Here is a 16,898-nt window from a genome sequence, read left to right as displayed (position 1 = left end):
ATTCTAAGTTCGGCCTCACCAATGTCTTGTACAACTTCAACAAGATGTCCCAACTCCTGTATTCAATGTTCTGACCAATGAAACCAAACGTGTCTTCTTCACCACTCTGTCCACCTGTGACTCCACTTTCATGGAGCTATGAACATGTACTCGTAGATCTCTCTGTTCTGCAACTCTCACCAACGCCCTACCATTAACTGAGTAAGTCCTGCCCTGGTTCAATCTGCCAAAATGCATCACCTCGCATTTGTCTAAAGTAAACTCCATCTGCCATTCATCAGCCCACTGGCCCAATTGATCAAGATCCCGTTGCAATCCGAGATAACTTTCCACAAATTTTAGTGTCATTTGCTAACTTACTAACCATGTCTCCTACATTCCCATCCAAACCATTAATATAAATGACAAATAACAGTGGGCCCAGCACTGATCCCTGAGGCACACCACTGGTCACAGGGTTTTGAAAAAACAACCCTCCATAACTCTGTAAAAAGCTGATTTTGTATCTATTAGGAGAGCTCACCCTGGAGTGCAGGTGCAGTGACTGTGGCCAGTCAAGGACCAGTTGGTAACAAATCCTTGTGAGAAATTTTGAAAGCTCCTTTCAATTACCGTCATTCATCCCATAGGGTGCTGATTGGCCGCCGTTCAATAGTTTGCTGTGACAGGGGTGGGGGGGCTGTGGCAATACTCAGGGCTCCCATTCAAGAGAGGGAATGCTGACAATCTGGGGCTGTGCATGCCAGTACAATGCAGTTCTCTGCTGGGCAGCAGTGAGGTCAATATGTTCAAGGGATGGAATGATGGGATATCCGCATTATCCGGATCCATGGAGGCATGGGATGAGCGGGCAGCCATGTCTGTGTGTGGGGGGGAAGGGGGGCAGCAATCTCTGTATGGGGGTTGTGGCCCAGCGATGTCTGTATGGGAGAGGGGGGCAGCGATGTCAGTGTGGGGAAGGGAGGCCAGCGTTGTCTGTGGGGGGGGGTGAAGGGCATTGTGGGGGCCAGGAATGAGGCTAGCGATGTCTGTGAGGGTTGGATAGCAGTGATGTGGATGCTGGGAGGTCTTTCCAGTAATCTCCCAGTGATGCGCGCATGCGCAGGTTCCTGTTCATCCTGCCAATTTCAGGCTCTTTGGCGTGAATAGGCCTCACCACCACCCCCCCCCCCCTCCCCCCCCCGAGCTTTTAATGATATTCACACTTGTGACCTCTGCATTGCACACAGTGGGGAGATTTGGGTCTGCAGTTGCACTGAAAAAAACAATTGTGATCTACACCAGTTTTCTTGCCAATTCAGCGCTATTGGTAGAATCGCCCCCACATTTCTATCCCTCTTTAGTTCTGTAGGAGGGAAATGGTAACTTTGTTTCTCTCTCCATAGATCTTCTGAATTTATCCAGCTTTCCTGTTTTTATTTCATTTTAAATTAAATTCAAATATTAGTTTAGTGCAAGAAGCAAAAGATAATGGTCAATGGGTTATTTTGTGACTGGAAGAGATTGTCCTTGGTGAATTTCAGAAGTTCCAGGAATTACCAGGCCTCTTTCAAGTACTTGGTTTGACACAAAATGACAGTTTGACTAGGCCTCTGTGAACCTGGGCTTGCCAGCATGTTTCTTGTTGGAGAATATTTTGCAAACTAAGTGTGGTTGAATCACTGGTTTTCCCACTGGCAGCAGCACTTAGAGTTTTTCAGGAGAATAGTGGACCTCAGTTGGAGTAATGTGTGACATAAACACCATTGGTAAACAAATGGATGAGCTCTAAAAGCAGAATATATGGAGTTAGGAAGCAAGGTAAAAAGTAGGACCTCAAAGGTAGTGATCTCAGCATTACTGTCAGTGCCAAGTGCTAGCCAGAGTAGAAATAATGGGAAAAATAGAGTGTAAGAAGAATAAGCTTGTGGGGAACAAAAAACTGACGGTAAAAGTTTCCATAGGTATGTGAAGAGAAAAAAATTGGTGAAGACAAATGTAGGTCCCTTGCAGCCAGAAACAGGGGAATTTATAATGGAGAACAAAGAAATGGCTGACCAGCTGAATATATACTTTGGTACTATCTTCACAAAGAGGACACAAATAACATACCAGAAATGTTGGGGAATGCAGGGAGGAACTGAAAGAAACCAGTATCAGTAGAGAAATGGCGTTGGGGTAATTGATAGGAGTTAAGTCCGATAAATCTCCTAATATTCTACATCCAGAGTACTCAAGGAAGTGGTCCTAAAAATAGTAGATGCATTGGTGGTGACCTTCCAAGATTCTACAGACTCTGGAGCAGTTCCTACAGATTGTAGAGTAACTAATGCAACACCACTATTTAAAAAGGGAGGTAGATAGGAAACGTGGAATTATAGATGAATCAAGTCTGTGGTAGTAGGAAAAACAGTGGCAGAATCTGACATGTATTTATGAAAGGGAAATCATGCTTGACAACTCAACTGGAATTCTTCAAGGCTGTAATGAGTAGAGTTGATGAGGTTTAGTAGATGTGGATGTGGTTTATTTGAACTTTTAGAAGGCTTTCAACACAGTCTCACATAAGGGATTATGTATAAAATTAAAGTGCATGAGATTGTGGATAGTGTATTAAGATGGAAAAAAAAACTGGTTGGCAGACAGGAAACAAACAGGTCTTTTTCCAAATGGTAGGCACTGACTAGTGGAGTACTGCAAGGATCAGTGCTGGGACCCTAGCTGTTCACAGTGTATATTAATGATTTAGATGAGGAAACTAAATGTAATACCTCCAAATTTGCAGGTGACACAAAGCTGGGTGGGAGGGTGAGCTGTGAGGAGGATGCAGAGTTGCTTCATTGTGATTGGATAAGCTGACTGAATGGACAAATGCATGGCAGATGCAGTATTGTGCAGATAAATGTGAGGTTATCCACTTTGATAGCAAAAACAAGAAGATAGGTTATTATCTAAATAGCTATGAGAGAGGGGAATGTGCAACAAGACCTTTCTGTCCTCTTACACCAGTCTCTGAAGGTAAGCATGCATGTGTAGCAGGAGGTAAAGAAGGCAAATGGTATGTTGACCCACGATGTAGATTTGAGTACAGGAGCAAGGCTGCCTTGCTGCAATTATACATTGCCTTGGCGAGGCCACATCTGGATTAGTGTGTCCAGTTTTTGTTTCCTTATCTGAGAAAGGATGTTTTTGCTATGGAGTAAGGGGTAGCAAAGGTTTTGCAGACTGATTCCTTGAATGGCAGGCTGAAGAGATTGAGTTGGTCAGGATTGTATTTGTGCGAATTCAGAAGAATAAAAGGGGGAATCTCATAGAAATTATAAAATTCTACAGGACTAGACAGGGTAGATGCTGAAAAGATCTTCCTGATGGTCAGGGAGTCCAGAAGGAAGGCTCACAGTCTAGAACCATAGAACCATAGAACATTACAGATCAGAAACAGTCCTTTTGGCCCTTTTTAGCCATGCCGAACCATTTTTTGCCAAGTCCCACTGACCTGCACCTGGACCATATCCCTCCACACCCCTCTCATCCATGTACCTGTCCAAGCTTTTCTTAAATGTTAAAAGTGACCCCACATCTACCACTTTATCTAGCAGCTCATTCCACACTCCCACCACTCTCTGCGTGAAGAATCCCCCCCCTAATATTCCCTTCAAACTTTTCTCCTTTCACCCTTAACCCATGCCCTCTGGTTTTTTTTCTCCCCTAGCCTCAGTGGAAAAAGCCTGCTTGCATTCATTATCTGTACCCATCAAAATCTTATCCACCTCTATCAAATCTCCCCTCATTCTTCTACGCTCCAGGGAATAAAGTCCTAACCTATTCAATCTCTCTCTGTAACTCAGCTTCTCAAGTCCCGGCAACATCCTTGTGAACCTTCTCTGCACTCTTTCAATCTTATTTACATCCTTCCTGTAACTAGGTGACCAAAACTGTACACAATGCTCTAAATTCGGCCTCACCAACGCCTTATATAACCTTACCTTAACACTCCAACTTTTATACTCGATACTCCAATTTATAAAGGCCAATGTACCAAAAGCACTCTTTACGACCCTATCCACCTGTGACATCACATATGGGGTAAACCTTTTAGGTTGAGATGAGGAGAAATGTCTTCATCCAGAGAGTAGTAAGCCTATGAAATTCTCTTCCACAGGAAGCAGTTGAGGCCAAAATATTTGTATGTTTTCAGGAAGGAGTTAGTCTTTCTCTTGGGGTAAAGGGAATCAAAGGGTATGGGGGGGGGGGTGGAATCAGGCTATTGAGTTGGACAATCAGCCATGATCATAATTAATGGCAGAGCAGGCTCAAAGGAATAAATAGCCTACTCCTGCTCATAATTTCCTATTTTCTATATTTCTATAGTCAGTGGAGTTCAAATATGTTCAGCCTGTCCCAATCTGACCTGATCAGATGTAAACAGCACCATCTGCAGGATTCCTGCAGTATATACAAACCACATTTCCAGAAATTCTCAGTTTCCCTGGCAGTGACAAATATCTCCACAGGACACCTACAACCCTTCGATGTCTCACCAATGCTTTTGTTGATGTGCAGAAGTAGAATAGCATCTAGAATGATGTTCTTGTTTTATTAATTGACAGTTAGCAGTCTCACAGCACCAGGTTAAAGTCCAACAGGTTTATTTAGAATCACGAGCTTTTGGAGTGTTGCTCCTTCATCAGGTGAGTGCAACGCTCCAAAATCTTGTGATTCCGAATAAACCTGTTGGACTTTAACCTGGTGTTATGAGACTTTTTACTGTGCCCACCCCAGTCCAACGCTGGCATCTCCACATTGTTATTAAGTGACATCAGCATCTGAAAACTACTGTAGGAACGCAACATCAATTTAAATTGCGAGATCATGTGTAGAATGTTGTGGCTTCTTTAAATCAAGCACTTCCAACAATGATAGTTTATTCCTGACCTCAACAACCAAATACAAGACTTGTACTCTGCCCGTGATCCTGGGGATAATTCCTGCACTCCCATCATGTAGCCATGTCATCAGGTTGTCACATCTGTAGTAGGAGAAGTCCATTGTCAAAGAATTTTATGGCAGGGCTCTTGGAAAACAGTGATAGAATCAGATAGAGTCAGCATGGACTTACAAAAGAGAAATCATACTTGACAAGTCTACTGGAATTCTTCAAGGATGCAACCAATAGAGTTGATGAGGGGGAGCCAGTGGATGTGGTTTGTTTGGACTTTCAGATGGTTTTCGACAAAGTCCCACATAAGAGAATAGTGTGTAGAATTAAAATGCATGGGATTGGGGGTAGTGTATTGAAATGTATAGAAAACTGGTTTGCAGACGGGAAACAGAGAGTAGGAATAAATTGTCTTTTTCATTTTTATCTTCCCCATTTGGTTGGGACACCCAGTGATTTGAGATGTAACAGTGTGCAAATAGGCAACTATGTAGAGACCATTGTCTGACATACAATTGAACAAACTGACAATGCAGAACTGTGAGGCACAGATTAGACTGTTGCAACTGGTGCATAGCCCATCACGTCTCCTCTCCTCCGCCCACTTTTCTGTTGAAAAGAGAAACTGAAATTCAAAAGTTGGTCCACCTGAAAGCTTTGGGACTCCTTCCAACAGCCTTGCAGTCGGTCCAGTGTGGCCATCAGCCCCTCCTGCAATTCCCCTCCCCCCGCTCCTTCCAGCAGTTTGTTTGTTAGCATTGAGGGGAGGGCACATGAGCACTTGCAGGTGTGCTAATGGGGAGGGATGGGGTAGATCAGTGCCTCAATGATTGGGACAGAGAAAAGGAGGTGTCACACAGCCATCAGGAACCAGAGGAGACGGGGGCATCGTGCAGGAGGGTCTGGGGTGGGGGGTGAGGGGAAATCACCCTGCCTGATGTCTGTAGGGTGGAGGGTGGATCTCTCTGCCTGAGATGCATGAGGGGAAAGGTGGAGGTCCGCTGCCACTCTGCCTGAGATGAATGGGGGGGCGTCGACTACCTGTAGGGTGAAGGGGGCCGCGATCGGTCTGGGTGGTGGGTGGGTGGGTGGTTGGGGGAATAAGGGGGTCAGTAATGTCTGTGGGGGGAGGAGTTATCTGGCCTGGACGCGATGTGATAGGGCAGCAGCATTCCATCGTTTTTGTTTTGTGAGCATGTACAGTTGGAGGCTGATCGGAGCAGCAGTGTTTCAGGCGCAATAATCCCTGTCCACAGGCTTCTGAATCACTGATTTTTTTTAAGGCAGAATGTGTATGGGGGTGCTGGAGAACGGCTCTAAAAGTCGGATCTGAAACACCCCCAGATTCAAGTCTGCCCAGCACTTAAAATCAAAATGGTAAAATCGGGCTCTCAGTCTGTCCACTGTTACCACATGGGCTGCTGCCATTATCTCCAAGTCCAAACAACTTGCACCTTTGTCCCTATAACATAATCTGGGTCATCTTTAATCTCAGTCAATCAAACCATCAGGCTTGCTGTCAGGTAGACTTCAGAGCATGTCACATTTCTACCTTAAAGACACGATCCCAAAATATAACAATTTTTATCTTCTTCTGCCAAATCTGCCCACAGCGCCACAACCTTCACCACAGGTAGGAAATGGAGTCAGGTTCTGAATTCACTCCAACCAGAACAGGTGACATAACACATACTGCAGACTCCAATCTGATTCATGCCAGACACCCAACCAACTGAACCAGCTGGCCCCAAGGAGCTGAAGTTGTTTTGGAAACATACACTTTTACATTTATATTAAAACCTGGAGCTATGGATAGTAATGGTGGAGGCTCCAATTTCTTCCTATCACATGGCTGATCAGGAATCTCTCCCACTCACTAATGGCATTTGTTGGAAAGATTTACAAGTTGATACTAAACTGGTTTCACCACATTATGAATACACTTTCCTTGGCCATCAAATCCTGTCATGGGATTTGAATTCAGAACTCTGAGGCAGGATTGCACCCACCACAAAACCTCTTCAACAATCTTATAAACCTCATAATTGTAACTACTTTCACAAGTACAATGAAGAATGAGTAATAAATGCCAACCTTGCCAGTAACACCCACATCCTGAAAATTAATAAAGAAAAATCAACTTGCATTTATATAAAACCTTTAAAGTCACATGGCATTTTAAAAGGGCATTATCAAATAGCATTTGAAACCAAACCATATGAATTTGTAAAGAGTAGGTCATGTTGAAGAATCTGATTGAATTTTTTGAAGAGGTGACAATACATCCTTTCCCAGTGTATCATAGTTTGGTATGGGCTCCTGCTCTGGCCAAGACCGTAAGAAGCTACAAAGGGTTGTGAATGTAGCCCATTCCATCACACAAACCAGCCTCCCATCCATTAACTCCGTGTACACTTCCCGTTGCCTCGGAAAAGCAGCCAGCATAATCAAGGACCCTCCCGACATATTCCCTTCCACCTTCTTCCATTGGGAAAAATATACAAAAGTCTGAAGTCACGTACCAACCGACTCAAGAACAGCTTCTTCCCTGCTGCCATCAGACTTTTGAATGAATCTACCACATAGAACATAGAACACTACAGCGCAGAACAGGCCCTTTGGCCCACAATGTTGCGCCGACCAGTTAAAAAACAATGACCCTCTAACCTAAACCAATCCCTTATCATCCATAAACCTATCCACGGATCTCTTAAACGCCCCTAAGCTAGGCGCATTTACAACTGCAGCAGGCAGGGCATTCCAATCCCTCACCACCCTCTTGGTAAAGAACCTACCCCTGACATCCGTCCTATAACTACCCCCCCTTAATTTAAAGCTATGCCCCCTCGTGCTAGCTTTCTCCATCCGAGGAAAACTAAATTATTAAATATAAAAAATATAAAAAAACATATTAAACTGATCTTTCTCTACACCTTAGCTATGATTGACAGCATGGTGACACAGTTGTTAGCAGTGCTGCTTCACAGCGCCGGGGTCCAAGTTCAATTCCAGCTTTGGGTGACTATGGAGTTTGTACTTCCTCCCCATGTCTGCATGGGTTTCCTCTGAGTGCTCCGGTTTCCTCCCAAAGATCATAGAATCCCTACATTGCAGAAGGAGGCCATGTGGGTTAGGTTAATTGACCACGCTAAATTGACCTTAGTGTGAGTGGGATTAGCAGGGTAAATGTGTAGGGCTACTGGAATAGGGCCTGAGTGGCATTGTGGTTGATAAAGACTCAATGAGCTGAATGGCCTCCTTCTGCACTGTAGGGATTCTATGATGACTGTAACAGTCTCTCCTTTCCTTCTCCCTTATGCACTCTATGAAAAGTATGTTTTGTCTGCATAGTGGGCAAGAAACAATACATGTGACTGTAGCCAAATGGGCCATCTAAAATGGTGTTTTGTAAAGCACTCTGGGACAATTGGGCAAGAAACTAAACTGACAGGCTGCAGTTTAAAGACAGAGAGACAAACAGGCTGCAACCCTGATGAGTGAATACACAGGATATGGGCCATCTCCAGGATGAAAGAGACTTTCTGGTCACACTGGGCTGTGTGCCAGACGTAAAGGCACCGTGAATCCTTATTTAGGAGGAAGGTATGTGACCTATGTGCCTACAACACCTTCAGGCATGGCCGCTGGGGACACACCCAGAGATCGGTGTGGTAGCACCTGATTGGACTGTTATCGATCAGGGTGATCAAGGATGGGCTTTACAAGGATGTTGCCTGGACTGGGAGGCATGCCCTATGAAGTTAGGTTGAGGGAGCTGGGACTCTTTTCCCTGGAGAGACGAAGGTTGAGAGGCGACCTGATAGAAGTTTACAAAATGTTGAGAGGAATAGATAGGGTGGACTCTCAGAGGCTATTTCCCCGGGTTGAAATGGTCGCTACGAGAGGACACAGATTTAAGGTGCGGGGAGGGAGGTTCAGAAGTGATGTTAGGGGTAAGTTTTTCACTCAGAGGGTGGTGAGTGAATGGAATCGGCTGCCGTCAGTGGTGGTGGAGGTGAACTCGCTGGGGTCTTTTAAAAGACTCCTGGATGAGTATATGGGGTTTAATGAGATTGAGGGTTATAGATAGGTTGGTAGGTGATGATGTGATCGGTGCAACTTGTGGGCCGAAGGGCCTGTTTGTGCTGTAGTGTTCTATGTTCTATGTTCTAAGTTCTGATCGATTGATTGGCAATGGCCAAAAAGGGGTGTGAAACCAAATGGGGTATAAAGGGTGCTGCACAACCAGGAATATCTCTCTCTGACCCCACGAACAAGCTACAACAATGGTGAACGTCGCCAGCAAGAGGAGAGCCACCACACCCGAGAAGGAAGGAAGGAAGACCACAGCCAGAATGCCAAACCAGACCAAAGGACCAGACTACGCAGACAACTACCAAGACCAGCACACAGATAAAGGTCAATATCTGCTTGGGTACTTGCCAGTCACACAAAGTTAAGTCAAGATCTTGTGTTGTACTTGAATTCCAGTATTCTCCTGTAAGATAACTTATTGTTGGTTGGGTGGGTGATTATTGATCGTGTGGGTTTAAATGAATATTGGTTGTACTAACAAGACATCTACTCGTAGTTATTTGTCCACTGTATAAGGGTTAAAACAGACTGTGCGGCAGGCAACAGTGACGCCCAACGTGGGACATCGATAAGAAGTAACTTTGTTGCTCTGATATCGAACCCCACAGACTCTAAATTGAAGGGTTATTTAAAACTCAGAGCCGACAGGTGTAAACTCCTTATTGGACAAATAACTGTTTTTGGGAAAGTGTTTATTGTGCATGTATTGTTACTAACAAGGAGGATAGAGTAAACTCTGTAGGTTTGTATTAGAACCCAGAGGGATTAGGACTGGAACATAGCATAAAGCCGTACCCGCAGTCCGATCGACTCCCTACCCCTTGTCATTAAATATAGAATGGCAGGAAACAGTATAGAGACAGAGAAGTGTCCCATATGGGAAAAAAATCAGGGAATATATTAAGAAGAAAGAGTGGCCCCTATGGGCAGAATCTTGTGCTAATACTGAGACAGGACTGGGATCCCTAGGGCAGATTTTGAAGTAAGGCTAGTCAAGGGGAAGAGTAACTCAATTGTCGACCATGAGGCAAGGCTCAAACCTAACTGGACTAGAGAGGGGGTGTTCATCATACCCTTGATACCAACTGACTTAGAGGGACTGATTGGTACATTAGTAAGCACTGTACTCTTTCAGTCACTGCTTGTCCCCCTGGGACTATGCCTAGAGAAATGGGTAGAATATTACAGTGAGTTTTTGGATCTGGGATCCATGAGTCAGAGATGTTTTAATGAGAGAAACAGAGGTAAAGAAAATGTTTGTTGAAACTGAATAAAGTTATTGTGATTATTAGTTTAGAAGAGTTACAGAGTGAGAAGTCAGAGAAAATGAGAAATTATGAGAGAATTAGTTGAGAAGTTAAGAGAAGAAAATACGTAATTTTGTGGAAAAGTAGATAAGCAGGAACAAAACAATGAGGTAAATATATTGTCTATGAGTCAGTTTAAAGTATATTGAGTTAGTGAAAAGAATCGAGTTCTGATTACTCCAAGTTCCAGCAGGAGATTAATCAATTAAAATCTCAGTTGTCAATGCAGATCGGGATGTTGTCTGTGTTTGGGACAGTTGAGTCTGAGGGAGATAGTATTTATAGATTGGGTTGTGGCAGTGACTGGGGATCCCCCACTTCCTTTTCCAGAGGCACCTGATCCCACAGTAGAATTTGCCCCTGGTCTGATGAATTCTGTGACTATTAGTTGCAAGGAAGGCATGGAATTACCAGAAGACATTGTTGATTGGGTGGGAATGAATGTTTTAAAGAATCTTAGCACTGTATATAGTCACATCCAAGTGGTCCTTTGTTTTTTAAAGGAGGGAGTTTGCAGTGTGTGATACAGAATTTTGAGAGAAAGGAACTATTTTCTCTCAACTTACTAGGGAAATATTACAAATTAATTGGCAAGATGGAAAATTGATTAGAGAAAATCTAAGGTTGAGCTGATAATGAGTAGTTTTGTACTTCAGTGTGTTTGTGTGGTCTGGTTGCTTGTCGAATGTAGGTGATTGTTGTTGCATTAGACTGAGAGCAGGAGTTGTTAAAAGTGTTTGTTCTTGTGGAGTATTTATTGCGGGCAATAAATGCAATGCTTCACACTTTGGTTTAATGTCAAAGGGGCTGAGGCTGGTTGGCAGTTGGTGACTAGTGGAGTGCCGCAGGGATCGGTGCTGGGGTCTCAACTATTTACCATTTATATAGATGATCTGGAGGAGGGGGCTGAGTGTAGGGTGACGAAATTTGCTGATGCCATGAAGATGAGTGGAAAAGCAAATTGCGTAGAGGGTGTGGAAAGTCTGCAGAGAGATCTGGATAGGGGGAGCGAGTGGGCAAGGACCTGGCAAGTGTGAGGTTATCCACTTTGGCAGAAATAATATTAGGAGGGATTATTATTTAAAAGGTGAAAAGCTGCAGCATGCTACGGTGCAGAGGGACCTGGGAAGGGTTAAAACTGTTAAATTTAAGTGTAAGATTTCTTGAATTTACTTCTGTTTTTGAGTAATTACAGTTTGGAAGAAAGAAGAATGAAGACAACTGTCTTAATCTATTTTCTTTATTTTCTCTCAATGTTTTATTTTCATCCCTGTTTCAAATGTTGGATTTGAATAAAAGATAATGTGGAATGCATGTTGGAAGCTTCCATGTGTGTCTGTGTGTTTGGTAAAGTGGTTGTGTGGATGTTTTTGTTTTGTTGGTGGCTTTAATGTTTTAATGTTCTTCCCTAATTGTGATTTTACAGCAGTGGATTTGATACAGAGTTTAAATACAAATTGGAAATTGGATTGGATTAAATTGAAATAAATTCTTGGAATTTTCTTAGCCTTTTGAGTATAATCAATGGCCATGATTGTGCTTAAAAGGCATAGAATATAACTACATAAATAATATGTATATATGTGGGACGTTACTTTGAACACAATTTTTGGAAAGTAAATTGATAGTTCAAAATCAAAGAACATAAATTGAAGTTTGAAATCACCAATTTGAATTTTGAATAATCCTGAGTTTGAATTTTGTTAAGGATTTAAACCTTGGAGGGAACCATGTGCTGTTTCCTTTGTTTTGAAGAAATTGTGACATCATCACATCGGCAGAGATTTCACCACCTTCTGTCCCTACTTTGGCAATTAAAAATTACATACATTGGAGGTTGTAAATTTTATTTTTTGTTTTGTTTTAATTTGACAGTTTTTTTGAGACCAAATTAATTCGTTTGGCTCCAAGCCAAATGTATCTTTTGTGCTTTGTTTTAAATAGATGGCTCATGAATAACAAGCCCAGCAGCTTCAAGACAAGCAAGATTGTTTATCACAACCGAGTGATAACTGAGACTTGAAGTGTTTGCCTCATTCAAATTTTTTCACAGTTGACTTTCAAATTAAAGTGATTGGTTACGCTTAAGTGTTACAGTTTGTGACATTTAATTGATAGAATAAATTGAGTGCACAAAATAACCAACTTATAAATGGGAAGTTGCTTAAATTCTAAAGAGGTAAATAAGTTTACTTTTGACAAATAAAGGGTAATGGAGAGAGAGTCTATATGGGTTTTGTGTTTCAAAGAGTGATGCATTGAAACAGTTTATGATGTAACCATTCGAATGTGAGATAATTTTACAAAGTAATATCTTTGTTTTGTGACTTTCCTATACTGAGTAAACGTTATCTGTGGTAATCCTCCTGTTCACATGTAAAGTTTGTTCGGTCCAATGTATGTAAATGCTAATAAGTTGGGAGCTAATTTTTTTTCTGGAAAGTTAAGGGCTCTGGAGAGAGTCAATGACTTTACAATAGATGACAGGATTTTTCCTAGTACTTACTTAGTTGGGGTTACAGGAATTAAAATGCTTAAAGAGGGACAAATAAACAATTTGTGCAAATCATGTTATTCATTAATAAACTGGTAAAGTAGACAGAATGATGGAGGCGTTTCCTCTATAATTTGTTAAACTGATTTGTTAAAATCATTTGAATTAATTCTAACTTGTGCTTTGGTTACACTGTGTTAATTGAGTCACAAGAACATAGCATGTGCATGCTAGAAGGAGATAAATTTTAAGCTGTGATTGTGGAAGTTTAATCTAAAATGGTAACTGACAAAAGGTGTTTATTATGCAATTCTGGATCATTTTTAAATAGCGAATAATTTGGAGAGTTAAACCTACCTCTTCAGCACTTTTGGGCGCATGACCCTCCAAAATCCAAATTTAAATGTGATTTCCCTCTTGCATCTCTATCAATGTTTTATTATTGTCCTGTGCATAACTCTGAACCTAAAATGGTGTTTGGAATATCTGATTGTTTGTATTTGTGGACAACTAGCTTATTGTAATAATGGGGTTTAGAATATGTGGTTGTTTGTATTTGTAGAGTTGAATTTGTAGAATTTATCAAAATTCGCTGGACTCCAGGAAAGTGCCGGAAGATTGGAAAACGGCTAACGTTACACTGCTGTTTAAAAAAAGTAGTTGACAAAAGGCAGGGAATTATAGGCCGGTTAGTTTAAAGTCTGTAGTTGGAAAAATGCTAGAATCCGTCATCAAAGAGGAAATAGCGAGGCACCTAGAAAAGAATGGTTTGATTGAGCAGACGCAGCACGGATTCGTTAAGGGGAAGTCATGTTAGATGAACTTATTGGATTTCTATGAGGATGTGACTAGTGCGGTAGAGAGAGGGGAACCGGCGGATGTGGTGTTTTTAGATTTCCAAAAGGCGTTTGATAAGGTGCCTCATAAAAAGTTGCTTCAGCAGGTTAGGGGGCATGGAGTTGGGGGTAAGTGTTAGCATGGATAGAGGATTGGTTGTCTAATAGGAAGCAGAGAGTTGGTATCAATGGATGCTATTCTGGTTGGCGGTTGGTGACTAGTGGAGTGCTGCAGGGATCAGTGCTGGGGCCTCAACTATTTACCATTTATATAGACGATCTGGAGGAGGGGGCTGAGTGTAGGGTGACGAAATTTGTTGATGCCACGAAGATGAGTGGAAAAGCAAATTGCGTAGAGGGTGTGGAAAGTCTGCAGAGAGATCTGGATAGGGGGAGCGAGTGGGCAAGGACCTGGCAGATGTTAGCAAGTGTGAGGTTATCCACTTTGGCAGAAATAATATTAGGAGGGATTATATTTAAAAGGTGAAAAGCTGCAGCATGCTACGGTGCAGAGGGACCTGGGGGTCCTTGTGCATGAGTCGCAAAAACCCAGTCTGCAGGTGCAGCAGGTGATCAAGAAGGCTAATGGGATGCTGGCCTTTATAGCGAGGGGGATAGAATATAAAAGTAGGGAGGTCTTGCTGCAACTGTACAGGGCACTGGTGAGGCCGCAGCTGGAGTACTGTGTGCAGTTTTGGTCACCGCACTTGCGGAAGGATATATTGGCCTTGGAGGGAGTGCAGAGGAGGTTCACTAGGCTGATACCGGAGATGAGGGGGTTGGACTATGAAGAGAGACTAAATAGACTGGGTCTGTACTCGTTGGAGTTTAGAAGGATGAGGGGGGATCTTATAGAGACGTATAAAATAATGAAGGGGTTGGATAGGGTACAGGTAGAGAGATTCTTCCCACTTAGAAAGGATAGCAGGACTAGAGGACACAGCCTCAAGATATGCGGGGGGCAGTTTAGGTCAGAGTTGAGGAGGAACTTCTTCACTCAAAGGGTGGTGAATCTCTGGAATTCTCTGCCCGTTGAAGCGGTGGAGGCTACCTCACTAAATATATTTAAGTCACGGGTAGATAGATTTCTGATAGACAAGGGAATTAAGGGTTATGGGGAGAAAGCAGGAAAGTGGAACTGATCCACTTCAGATCAGCCATGATCTTATTGAATGGCGGGGCAGGCTCGAAGGGCTAGATGGCCTACTCCTGCTCCTATTTCTTATGTTCTTAGAGTGGTGTTCTCTGTAGCTTCTGGAATATGTTGTAGAAATGTATTATTACTGCGCATGTCAATACCTGTGCCTTGCTTGACTGTTGAGTGACTGGGGAATTCCTGACAGATACTGGTCCTGAGTTTGTGATCTATCACGCTTCGCGTTCCGGATCAAAGGGGGGAATGTAGCCAAATGGGCCAGCTAAAATGGTGTTTTGTAAAGCATTCTGGGACAATTGGGCAAGAAACTAAACCGACAGGTTTCAGTTTAAAGACAGAGAGACAAACAGGCTGCAACCCCGATGAGTGAATACCACAGGATATGGGCCATCTCCAGGATGAAAGAGACTTTCTGGTCACATTGCGTTCTGTGCCAGACATAGGGGCACTGGGAATCCTTATTTAGGAGGAAGATATGTGACCCATGTGCCTCCAACACCTACAGGCATGGCCTCTGGGGATACACCCAGAGATCGGTGTGGTAGCACCTGATTGGACTCTTATCGATCAGGGTGATCAAGTCCTGATCAATTGATTGGCAATGGCCAAAAAGGGGTGTGAAACCAAATGGGGTATAAAGGGTGCTGCACAACCAGGAAAATCTCTCTCTGACCCCACGAACAAGCTACAACAATGGTGAACGTCACCAGCAAGAGGAGAGCCACCACACCCGAGAAAGAAGGAAGAAAGATCACAGCCAGAATGCCAAACCAGACCAAAGGACCAGACTACGCAGACGACTACCAAGACGAGCACACAGATAAAGGCCAATATCTGCTTGGGTACTTGCCAGCCACACAAGTTAAGTCAAGATCTTGTGTTGTACTTGAATTCTAGTATTTTCCTGTAAGATAACTTATTGTTGGTTGGGTGGGTGATTATTGATTGTGTGGGTTTAAATAAATATTGGTTGTACTAACAAGACGTCTACTCGTAGTTATTTGTCCACCGTATAAGGGTTAAAACAGACTGTGCGGCAGGCAACATGACAATACTACACCAAATCAAAGTAGTGGATACAGAAATTAGTGTCTATGGATGTTATTCATGTGAATTTGATAAAGTCCCTCTTAACAGACAATTAGCTATAGTTGAATTTTATGGAGTTGAAGAAAATTATTGACTTGGTCAGGCAGGAGACAGAGAATAGGGATAATGGAAATATGCTTTAATTGGCACAGTGTGAATACTGGGCGTTGTAAGGATTTGCGTTGAGGCCTCAACTATTTACAGTATTCATATTCATTAAGGATTTTAATTATGGAACAGAAGGTCCCAATTTGCTGAAGACACAAAGGAAGCATTGGAGGCATTATAAACAAAGTAGGTTGCAGCCTAATATTACAAAAAGACATTGATAGATCGAGTGAATAGGCAAAACTGTGGCAAATGGATTTCAAAGTAAATAAATTTGAGATCATCCACTTGATCTAAATCAGGGTGTTTTCTAAATGGCGAACCCAAAAAGACTTGGGGGTCCAGATGCACAAGTCATTAAAATTACAGATACAGGTGCTAAAAATAATCAAGAGGCTAAAGGAATGTTCATCTTTACATCTCAAGGAACAGAATGCTTCAGCTTTAGTATGTCCTGATCAGATGATACCCAGAGTACTGTGAGCAATTCAGGCACTGCACCTAATGAGGAATATATTGACCTTGGATGGATTGCAGTGTAGATTTTCCAGCATGATAACTGGATTCAAAGAGTTACATTACAAGGAGAGATTACAAAAGTAGCATTGTTTTCTTGGAATTTAGAAGATTAAGTGTTGATTTGATTAAAGTTTTCAAGGTATCATGGAAAACTGATACGGTAAATTAAGACAAACTATTTCAGCCTGTTTGGCAATGATTGGTTGGCGGCACGGTGGCAGAGTGGTTAGCAGTGCTGCCTCATTGCACCAGGGACCCAGGTTCAATTCCAGTCTTTGGTCATTGTGTGGAGTTTGCACATTCTCCGCGTCTGTGTGGGTTTCTTCCAGGTACTCCAGTTTTCTCCCACACTCCAAAGATGTGCAGATTAGGTTGA

The sequence above is a fragment of the Carcharhinus amblyrhynchos genome, chromosome 20 (genome assembly GCF_965287045.1).
Source record: "Carcharhinus amblyrhynchos chromosome 20, sCarAmb.v2.hapA, whole genome shotgun sequence".
Lineage (NCBI taxonomy): Eukaryota > Metazoa > Chordata > Chondrichthyes > Carcharhiniformes > Carcharhinidae > Carcharhinus > Carcharhinus amblyrhynchos.
This window is presented reverse-complemented; position numbering follows the sequence as displayed.